Source organism: Leucoraja erinacea, unplaced genomic scaffold (genome assembly GCF_028641065.1).
Source record: "Leucoraja erinacea ecotype New England unplaced genomic scaffold, Leri_hhj_1 Leri_567S, whole genome shotgun sequence".
Taxonomy (NCBI): Eukaryota; Metazoa; Chordata; class Chondrichthyes; order Rajiformes; family Rajidae; genus Leucoraja; species Leucoraja erinaceus.
The window spans coordinates 1-10,855 of record NW_026576473.1 but is presented as its reverse complement, the minus strand read 5'-3'; positions in this window follow the sequence as shown (position 1 = coordinate 10,855).

The window sequence follows — 10,855 nt, the reverse complement described above, 5'->3', positions numbered from 1 at the left end:
GAGGCCGGCCTCCGCTAAACCACCCCAAGACCGACTGAATCAAATGCCTGGGCAGTCCTCAAATCAAGCCGCCCGGCGGACCCCCTTCTTCACCCCCCGGCACCGCACACCCTCGCCGGGACCCCCCTAGAGACAAAGCCGAAGGCGTGACGTTTACGTGGCCAGAGGGACACTTCTTCAGACTGAAGACAAAGGGTATCAGCCCCAAGACAAACCACCAGACCTCCAAACCCCCAATTCCTTTCTCACTGAGATGCTGCATGTCCGCTCGAGAGTACTCCAGCATTTTGGTCTTTCGTTGATTCAAAACAGTCTCCTCCCTACAACCCACTCCCTCCCCGCAGCACATTTTACTAAAGAATTTGTCCTCTGGTGGGGATTTGCTTGGATGCTCATTATTTGCCATATGAGAAAGAACAGTGCTCAAGTCGGAGGGAGAATTTGCCATTTGTTGCGCCTTCACTCAGCCTTCAATATTTGTATATTTTATAAGGGCCTGCAAGAAAGATTAATTAGCAGGGCCTGTTGCAGCATGATTCCAGACCAACACGCATTATATACCTATGGTATACACGACACCTGGTGGCGGAGAAACTGCTTCACAAGTCAATAATCTCATTTCCAACTATGTATAATCTCAATCTTCTTAATTCCATTAACTGGTTAAGGTTATTATAGTACTTAGAGGACTCCAGGTGCGGAATCTTGAGCACATTTTCACATTCGTGGAGGAAACTCAGCAAGGTCAGGCAAGCATTGGGAGGAGTGCAAAGGGACCGAAAAATAGAAAGTAGGTGCAGGAGTAGGCAATGCAGCCCTTCGAGCCTGCACGCCATTCATATGACCATGGCTGATAATCCAACTCAGTTATCCAGTACCTGCCTTCTCTCCATACCGCCTGATGATCCCCTTAGCCACAACCAGGCCACATCTAAAGTACCTTCTTAAAATATAGCCAATAATTGGCCTTAACTACTTTCGTGGCACGAGAATTCACAGATTCACCACTATCTCGGTGTGAAAAATGATCTTCTCATCTCGGTTAAAAGGACTCTCCTTATCCTTAAGCTGTGGACCCTTTGTCCTGGGACGTCCCAAACATCGGGAAACACTCTTCATGATTCTGCCTGTCCAACCCTTAAGAATTTTGCAAAGTTTATAATAAGACCACCTTCAAATTCTCGTGATACAATACGAGTCTATCCAGGATTTTTCTGGTCATATGAAAGGCCTGCCATCCCATGGAATCATTTGGGTGGTGAAACTTCTCTGTCCTCACTCTAGGGTGAGGAACCTTGGGTCGAGTGGGGGGACGCTGGTAGAGAGAGGGGAGGTGAAAACAGGTGGGGGAGAGCTTAGCAGTGACGGATAGGGAGGTTTGAAATGGCAGTATAAATCTATTTTGGTCAGGGTGGAGGAGTGGTGGGCACAGACGCAACACAACCAGGCAGAGGTTTAAGCAGCCGAGGGGGGATGAATTTTAAATAGAAAGCTGAGTGCGACAGTTTTTCCCAGGGCAGTGTATGGAAACAAGCTGACAGGGGGAGTAGTTGGAGGAGGTACTATTGCCAGTTAAAGAAACATTGAAAAGGAAATGGATCGGACAGGTTAGAGGGATATGGGCAAAGCAAGTAGGTTGGGCCTGTGTAGAGGGGGATTATTTTTGGAAGCGGCTATGTGCAAAGGTGGGATGAAGGGCTGTTTCCAAGATGTAAGACTACTATACACGCTAAAGATAACACCTGGAGGGTAGGTATTTTGTTACAAAACCTACAGAATAGTAATGGGAATCTGCCTCAGCCATGTTCGGCGATTTTGGCGCTGTTTTGGAGGGGGCGGTTTTAAAAAAAAAACTTCGATTTTTTACTAGTCTGTACTACGGCGCAGATGTTCATGGACTATAAAATCATTAACGCAAATCCGCTGCAAAGACCCGGTTCGACAAAAGGTATTATTAGTTTTATGAATAGGCCCGATAATTATAGTTATACTAGTTTTATAAATTACGTTCTCTCATTCCCCGCAACCTCTTCTGCTAATGCCCCATGGTTTTTATCAAGTCAAACAATTTAAGGTCATGTACCTTATTTTTACAATTAAAAAATGGGGCCATATATATACCCCTATATAGCAAGTATATCTATAGTCTGAGTAGTTCAGTTTCGGCTTTGTTATCAGCCCCCAACAGTATTTTTCTCCCTAGGTGCATTTTAGTGTTTCACTAATCCAGCGCGTTTCGAACGTTCTAACCCATCTCGTTCCACTATGTACCCCATTAGAAAAGAGCCGATTTAAATGGCATGTTTAATAGTACAGCCAACTTGAACACTGTACTGTCCTTCCATTTTGGGGCCTCTAACTTAAATTCGTCATTTTCCATACTAAAAAAAAAAACAGTACTGTGACGTATTTGTGCATTAAAAAAAAAATAAATGTGGACCGGCTGGAGCTCCGTTATAGTCACACGTGCCTCTTCGTCATAATCAGCGGAATACTTCCTTAAGAAATGTGCTGTTGACATCTATCCAAGATCACAGCTTTTTTGTAATTAGTCCATTGGCAAATCCACTAGGGACTCAAGATGCTAATTTCCGAGTATGAAATCTGGCCATAACCATTTTTACACTTGAGATATTGAAGGTGAATTTAGTGTCACAATTAAACTTATTGTTTATGCTTTAATAATCTTGGTGTGATAAATTGCAGACATTGATTTTTTAAAATCTCAACATTTTTGTAACCATGCTACGGGGGGTGAAGATAAAAGAGTGCAAATGATTTAAGGAGGAAGTAGGGGGGGACATGAATGTAGACCCAAACCCGCCCGACCGAGATGGGTGGCACGTAAGAAAGGCCTGTTTTGGGTTGGCTCTCCTCGAACCCCCCCCCCCCCCCCTCTCCTAGTCCCCCCGCTGACCGGGCGTCCCACGACACCACTCCGCCCCCCTTGCACGGCCCCCGCCGGCCACCACCCCACCCCAAACACCCCACCGGCCCACCACCCACCATATCCGGTGGGACCCAGGGGCAAAGCTGGAGCATAAACACCCATTTCCCCTCCTTATCTTTCCCCCGCCCCCCCTACTACCCATTTGATTCACGCACATGGCCCCCCCAGCCCCCCCCCAGCAGCCCACCCAACCCGGATGGACCCACACGCAGCACACCCCCACACTCACAACACCCCTGCCCCCCCCCCCCCCCCCCCACCCCAGCTCCGATCCCCAGCCCCATGGCCCGCCAGCCCCCTGGGAATGGTTCCCCCCGCCTTCCAAACCCCCCAAACCCCACTCTCCACATTCCCCAGGGTCCTATCCAGTTTCAGTTACAAAATTTTGGCGATTTAAAAAATAAAGTCTGCAATTTTATCCCATCAGAAAAGCAAACAATAAGTTTAATTTGGACCCCACTTCCTCAATCTTCCACGTCCTCCAAAAGTTATGGGCCTTTTCATACGCGGAACTTTAGCCTCGGTTCCCTCTTCTTTCTCTGGCCCTCCCCCCCCCCGTTGTTCTGGGCCCGTCTTCCCCCCTCTCCTTTCCCCCTCCTCTTCTTGCCTTCCCTTTCCGTTCCCCCCTCTCTCTCTCTTCCCCCCCCACAACCCTCTCATTCTCCTTTCTTCTTCACCCCCACCCTCCCCCCCCCCCCCCTCTCCCTCTTATTATTTTTCCCCCCTCTACCCCACCCCACTTCTTTCTCACCCCCCCCCACCCACCCTTTTCCCCCCACCCCATCCCCCCCCCCCAACCATTTCCACCCCCCCCCTTCCCCTCTCTTCCCTTTTTCTTTCCTCTCCCCACCTATCCAACTCCCTCTCCCCTCTGATTTCCCCCCCTGCCCCCCCCCACTCCTTCCCTCTAACCTTTTTCCAGCTATAGAGAGTACTGTGTCCCTCAACCCCCCCCCCACGATCTAAGACCTTCCCGCCACTACCCAGCTTTTAGCCACACAACTCCAGAAAGAACGAGAGGGGTGCCTAGCCACGAAGCAAAAAAACACGAGAGCGAAGTACCTGCCCGAGGGCCGGCCGGAAATCGGTAGATGTCGTTGGGTTGGTCCCCGTTATGTGTCGAGCCTGCACGTCCTCATTGGGACGAGAGAGAGACTATGGTGTTTACTGATCTTCCATACTCCGTACCCGTGCCTGCCCTTCCCTATCCCTTGATTTCCGCTCTAGCCACAGCTGTATGTTTGACTATTAATCGTTTACAGATATCGTTTTTTGAATATCACGAAAGTGCTTCCTGCTTCGTATTATTTATACAGGTAAGGTAACAGGAATTTGAGATAGTTTCTCCGTCCGAGTTTACGATTATGTCGCGCCCATTGTATCAACGTTATTCTTTGGTGTGAGTTAACTGGGGAGGGATGTTTTTCGGCCCGACATCCTAATAACTTTTTTGTTTGGCTCAAGAACGTCATCACTGGGTATCAATGCAGGAGAAAGACTGGATCTGGTTCCATAGAGCACGTTTTACCCTAGCCTTACGAACTTCCAGTGAATACAAAGGCCCACTCTTTCAATTATCCTCATTGACCTTACCACCCATTTGGAGATTAACACTTGTGACCTACGCTGCACTACTTCAATAAGACAAGGATGCCTTCTCAAATTAGGAGACCAAACTGCAAACAATAAAACAAGATGTGATCTAACAGGGGACCTGTTAAAAACTGCAGAAGGACCTCTATAATCACAACCTTTGTATGAGGCCAACTTGCATTAGCTTTCTACATGCCTGCTGTACCTGCATTTTTACTTTGTTGTTGATTCATGTTGAGCCATTGGGCCAAAGCTCCCCCAACAGAATAGTAGGCATTGTTATTCCATTTGTGTGTGGCCTCAATCATGCCCAACTCACAAACAAATGGGGGGAACATGTTATTCACAAATTTACAGATTCCCTACTCCCCTGTACAGTACCAGGCTTCCACCACCCCACGAACCCCATCCCTGGCTGCACGGGAAGACGATGGATGAGGCCTGAAAATCGAACAAACCATCATATTAATAGGTATGTTACAAAACCTACCTGAATGTCGGTGAGAATCTGCACGAAACAGTGTGTGCGCGATTTTGACGCGGCTTTAGAGGGGGCGGGTTTAAAACGCGATTTTTATAGGCGGTTGCAATCGAAATGTTCAGCTAGTAAATCATTAAGGAAAAGCGCCATGAAAGACCCGTCTGAGTAAAGGAAGTTTCCCCTTCATCTTAAACCTAAACTCAGTCCCTTAATTCGGTTTCGTTTGTATGTTCGTCAGGTGCGTTGTTAGGCAATTTAAAAATAAATTGGATAGTTATATTGGGGGCAAGGGGAATGGAAGGTTATGGTCTGAGCGCAGGATATGGGGACTAGGGATGATTATGTGACGGTAGTCAGGATTTTAACCAGGGTCTCTGGGTGCTGTAATCGCGATAAGGCAGCAACTCTACCGCATTTGGCCATCTTCGGCATAAGAAAGTTGGCTATTTCTTGAGAATCCCTTTAGTGGGCTGTGTTCAACAAATGTGATAAATTACTCCTGTGAAAGAATGGGAACATTTTTCTATGGAATTCTAGTTGAGGAGCTGTTGTTATTTTATAAACACGTGAAACAGCAGTGATTCTAGGAAGTGGGTTGTACAGTGTTGGGCAGATTTGTCACAGTATAAAAAGGACACATACTAATTGGGCCAAAAAATAGTACATTCAACCAAAAGGACCACAGATGGTTCTGGAGGTAATCCAAATTCACCTGCATATTTACCATGTACTTCTGTACCATACGCAAGTTATCCCTGGTGTCGGTGAGATAACCCCCTAACATGCCCATAAGCTCCCTTTAATTCTTTTTGCCAGTAAATACAGGGGGATAATTACTCTAGCCAACAGCACAACTTTTGGAGTGAAGGACAATGCCCAGTATCAGCTGAAGTCTCATGAGGTCAAGTGCAGACAGGAATGTGAAGAGCGCACTTGAGTCAGGGACTTGTAGACTTTAGAGATACAGAATGGAAACAGGACCTTTGACCCACCAAGTCCAAGTTCGACCAGGCTCGACACACCCATACGCTAACACTCTCCTGACACTAGGGAAAACATACAAACTTACCAAAGCCAAGTAACCTACACCCCCCTACCATGTATGTCTTTGGACCTTTTAGAGATGAGAGGAAAACAGGAGCACAAGTGAACTGTTATGTTTGTTATTGTTGATTATCCTATCACGCAGAACGAGACATGATTAAAAACAAGGCCAACCCAACAGGTTACAGTAACAGGATAAAGGGGAAGAACGTTCAAGTGAAAAAGTTCAGTAAAAATGGCCCGTGTGAAGATAATCCAAGGTCTCCCATGAGGTAGACGCGAGGTTAGGGACCCGCTCTTTAGTTGGTGATGAAATGTTCAGTGTGGCCTGATAACCACTGGGAAAAAAACTCTCCTTGAAACTGGTAGGTGTTGTGTTTTCACACTTCATGTACTCGTGACATGATAGGAGACGTCCTTTCGTTATGCTGGTGGCCTTGCTGAGGTCTAATGAAGTGTACCGCACACTGGAGTCCAATAGAAGTGATGCAACCAAAATGGTACTTTCAGGACTCGCTGCAAACTACAGCCCCTCACCTCACCTCCGACAACCGCAAACCAAGGTCTTCCAGTGACAGCATTAACCACTTCACGCTTCCCATCGAATGTACGGTATTGAGTGTTTACAATGTGATACCCTTCTCCAGTGTACGGCAGCCATCAATACAGATTCGGATGACCATTTGTGGGCAAAACATGGGTTCAGGGCTTCAGTGGAATACTGGAGGTTCCTGTTCATTGCCTGCTTAATGTTTACTATCTGTGCGTGGCTTCCTGCACTGTATAAATGGAAGTGGACTCTGCTTATGTTTTCTAGAGATTTGCATAACCTGCTGAAGGCCTTGACCCCCCCCCCCGCTTGATGAGTATTGACCTTAGGGTACTTTTCAGGATTTCTACTATAATTTGACATTCAATTTAGAGTTATGGCATGTAAACAGGATGGAGGACTGGATAAGAGAATTTTCATAGGAGTAGTGTTTCTTCTCACTTGATTGATTCAAAAAGCGTGTTAGTGAGGTCGGAAAGGGACAGGCAATGAGGAATAGTATCCTGTTCACTTAGGCACATTATACTGGCTTCCAAATATCACACTTAGTTATAGAGACATGGTGGTGGTACAGGGAACAAGAAACAGGACCCTTAAAGGCCCACCATGCCCATGACGACCTTTTATCACCCATAGTAATCACCATTATCCTGCACTGTCCATATGCTTCGATGCCGTGAATGCAGGGAGCGGAGAAAAACTCGAGGGGGCCAGAGAAGAGGACAAGGCCCACCCCAGGTTTTGAGAGGTGGGGGACATCACCTCCCACGTTTTGGTAATCCGATTTAAAAATCTCCGCTTTTAGTGGGGCTGGATTGAGCCTGGACGAAGCTCGCGCATGTGATGATATGGGGAGCGTGCGCTATGAGTGTGGCCACCCAAAAAAAAAAGTGTGTACCGTACCCTCCATGTTTTGATAGCGAGTGTCCGCTCTGGCTTGAATGAACACAAAAATGATGGAGGAAACTCAGAGGGTACTGGAGAAACGGAATAGGGTGACGTTTCGGGTCGAGACCCCTTCGATGCCTTGCCTGCTCCAAGTATCCTCTTTAATGTCGTCTTGACAGGCCAGTGCTTTGTCTCTGATTGCCATCACCTCTTATGGATGCGCATTAGGGACATCAAACCAAATCTTGAAGTAGGACATGACATCGAGCACAGGTCCGGGCGATGGAGGGGAAAAGGTTGGTGGGCAGGGGATGAGGTAGACCATGGAGGATGTGGTAGAGGGTGGTGGAGTTAGCTTTTGCTGGGCAGGGCAAACACGGAAGGGGCTTAGCAATCACACATGTCGTTCGCCTTATGCAATGTTTTATCCGCCCATTCCAGAGATATCTATTGATCAGCAAGCATGACCTGCACAAGTCTGAGCACTACTGGGACTGCTTGTTTCCTCCCCATGGTCAGGCAATCCCTTGCGTGACAGTTAGGCACAGACGTGCTGGGTATGTAATTCAGCAAGTCAGGCAAGCATCTCTTGAGAATACGGTTTAGGTGGACGTTTTGGGTCAAGGACGGTCTTCACACTGATTGTAAGGGGGGGGGGGGGGGGGCGGGGGGGGTTGTCAGGGAAGAGGAAAGAACTGGAAGGGCATGAACAAAGGCCTCAACCCGAGATGTTCACCCATTCCTCGTCTCCAGAGATGGCTGCCTGAACCACTAGTTAAGCTCCAGGTTTCTGTGTTTATCTCCGACGTTCTAGGTGGATACAGGTGAGGGGAATTTGTGCCTTGTCAGATGGTGGACAAAGGGCTTGAGATGAAAAGACCAAAAGTGTGTGAGATAGAGGTGATAAACGTATGAAGAAAGGGCCCGATGCCGAAATTGTCACACCTCATTTTTTTCTCCAGAGATGCTGCTTGACCCGGCTGAGTAACTCCCAGAACTTGGTGCCGATCTTAGTTGTGAGATAAGGATCAGTCTGCCCAAGCCAACGCGTACCAAAACCCCACTCCCAAGAAATCACCTATCCCCATGTTCTATCCAGAGATGCTGCATGGGACCTAACTGCGGTTACTCCCAGCACTTTGTGTTCTTTTTTTTGGTAAACCCAGCATCTGACTAGTCCGGTTTCTCCGTGCACGACAGTTTAGGCTGCTTTTAAGATACCAGCCTTCAGCAGGGAGCCAACGAGGTACAATCTATGTGCCCAAACTGCGCTTTGCGGCGTATGCACTTCCATTGAGAGTTATGCAGCTCAGGAATCAAGTTAAATGGCTGAGGCTTGAAGTTGGACCTAGGAAATCTTAATGCGGGGGATTTGCGATAGGTAATTTCTGCATTCCTCACATGTGTGATCTTACTATCAAACTAGATGCAAAAAGACAAATAGACAAGTAGGTGAAGGAGGGGCCATTCGGACCAGCGAGCCAGCACTGCCCATTACTGTGATCAATGGCTGATCATTCCACAATCAGTACCCCGTTCCTGCCTTATCCCCATATCCCTTGACTCTGATATCGTTAAGAGCTCTATCCTAACTCTCTCATGAACAGCATCCAGATTAATGGACTCACTGCCTTTTGAGGCATATAATCCACAGATACACTCTCTGAGTGAAAACGTTTTTCCTCCTTCCGCCCTAATAGCCTACCCTTTCTTTTAAAACTGGGCCCCGGGTTCTGGACTCCCCCAAAATTTGGACCATGTTTCATGCCTTAGGCGTGTCCAATGCCCTTAATAATTATATTGTTATAACCCGGAACGTAGATTAACAAAATGCATTCACACAAACTCAAAGAACACGAGTTATCTATCGATTTTCATTGGACGCAGAAAAAAGAGAAAAAAAAGCATGTTGATCAAGTTAGAAGGGATTATATGATTTAAAGGATTGCAAAAAATTTCACATGGGCGAGAACTTCATTGCATCATGGATAAAATTATTATATAAACAAACCTACGGCTAGAATATGAACTAAACATATACTATCTACGAAAATTCCAATTAGCAAGGGGCAATAGCGAAAAGGATGTTCATAGCAACGCTTTATTTGCTCTGGGACTGAAACCTTTAGCTGAAAAATCAACTAAACCACTCTCTTAAAATGCCCCTTGAAAAATAGCCACAGAAAAAATTAAATATTGTGGGGAACTGAAAGACTAGAAACTATCATGCTAGTTTAATGCCAATTATAGTACCTTAAGTAAGAAGAAAAACTACACTAGTCCAATCAAATTCTGGAAAACGCTCCCGATATGTCTTTAATAGGTCGAAAAATGCTCTTAAAAAATGACTTTTACAACAAAAAGCTTATATCATTTTAAAATCAAGACCTATTATCTTCCAAAAAAGTTTTTCAAAAAACGTGACTCAGACATACAAAATTTATATGGGCCTCTAAATCACACCAGATAAAAGAGCAACACCTTAGTAACCAAAGAGCGGGTGGTCTAGCCGCCTAACTTTATGTACCATAATTGGGCAGTAAAATGAAAAAATCATGATTCACCTGTGGACAATTATGACAGCAGGTGGACCTGGATTGAATGGAGAGAGAGGACGCTTCTCCGTGTAATATAGGAGCGACTCTCCTTTCACCAATGAATCTGGAATCACAAAAGTACATAGAAATCCATTATACATATCGCGTTAGAAACTTGGAACACAAATTAAAAAACAGGAATTAAAATAAGAAATCTATCTCTTTAATGCCAATAGTCAAATAATCCGTTATTTAAACCCTCTACTATAGACAAATCATTTACAACAAATGGGAAAGAATAGAATCAAAACGCTGGAGACCTTGGCTGAATTCGGAAATTATGATCATTAACCCAATTACAACTGTATATAATTGAGAAATAATCAATATTTTAAATATCTCAATTGTGCGACTCTGGAAAAAAATACACAAAAAAAAGACTATCATAACATGCCTCCCGGGACTTAATGACGAAGCCCCAATTAAGACAAAGGCCGAATCAGCAAACTATATCTACTATACAAAAACACTATTTTAAAAAATAAACAAAAAATTACCTACAACTGCTGGTATTAGAAGAGACTGGGAACAAGAACTCGCTATAACAATTTCAAAAAGGGCTGGGAGAAACACTTATATATGTGCATGAAATGCTCGTCAAACGCCACGGACATACTCTAATCAATTCAAAACAGTACATAGACTATACTATTCAAAAAAACAAAAATAAATAAACTTTCCCTAAGTTCACCATTTGTGATAAAGGTAAGTCGCATGAAGCTGCCTAGGGCACTCTTTTGTATTTGTATAAA